This window comes from Diabrotica undecimpunctata, chromosome 6, assembly GCF_040954645.1.
Source record: "Diabrotica undecimpunctata isolate CICGRU chromosome 6, icDiaUnde3, whole genome shotgun sequence".
Lineage (NCBI taxonomy): Eukaryota > Metazoa > Arthropoda > Insecta > Coleoptera > Chrysomelidae > Diabrotica > Diabrotica undecimpunctata.
In genome coordinates, this window is record NC_092808.1 from 6,449,821 (window position 1) to 6,450,889 (window position 1,069).

Below are 1,069 nucleotides of genomic sequence, written 5' to 3' on the forward strand. Positions count from 1 at the left end.
ATATTATGACCAATGAACATAAAACTCTCGAAAACGCGCCAGGTGCTTTGGTGGCACATGAGGCAAATTTCCGACAACGCGCGAGGTGCGTTGGCGGCAACGAATGTGTTAATAGTACTGTCACTGAAGGTTTCCACCTCCGATTTCGTCCATCACTTTTTATTAAACTTGGTAAGTAGTTAGAAGATACCTCAAGAAACAAAAGTGATATGGTGCCAACTTGCGTTTTTACCTTGGGGTGGATGTCACTTCTTCTCGGGGGTGGAAACTATTTTATTAAAAATAAGCCCAGAAATCGATAGAGGTACTATTTTTATTGGGAATAAGCCACAATTTAAGTTTAAAATAAGTTTATTTTTGATGTTTCAATTTTCACTTCGGAAATCGTTCTCAAAATATAAACATTAATAAATTAAACAAATTTGGTTTTTTGTTACTTGGTGAAAAATTCTTTGAATAATTCAATTATACCTGAATCTTTCATATTGACAATTTAGACGTATATTATACATTTTAAAGTAGACGACTTAAAAATGATATTGCCAATATTGCTGAGTTGTTTTCCTGGGACGACTTTATTGTGAGATAGTTCATTTGATTACATGAAATTCTTCTGTTAGTGATTCCATAGTAAATCATGAGGAAAAAACCTCATAATACTATTCCGACATGGTAAGTATTTGGCCTTACATTAAGTTTACTCTCTAGTTGTATTTTCTAGTTGTTCTAGTTGCCAATGTATCATCATTCTCTAATTTTGTTTTGATTATATTTAAAGTCTTGTAGCAAATTTGTAAATAAACTATTAATGTCAAAACTTACTAAAATATTATTTAAATTAAATTCAATATTTGATAATTTATTTAAACAATGTTGTGTATATTTTATAAATGTGTCATTTTTATTTGCAAATGGTTGTATAATATTTAATAACAAATTTGACAGTATTGTACATAAATACAAGAGGTAAAAGTAAATATTTCTTATACATTATTCATTATAATCTTCCAGTTCATACTGTTTTATAGAATTGCGTATTAAAAATTTAAAGGAAATAAAAAAAACAACA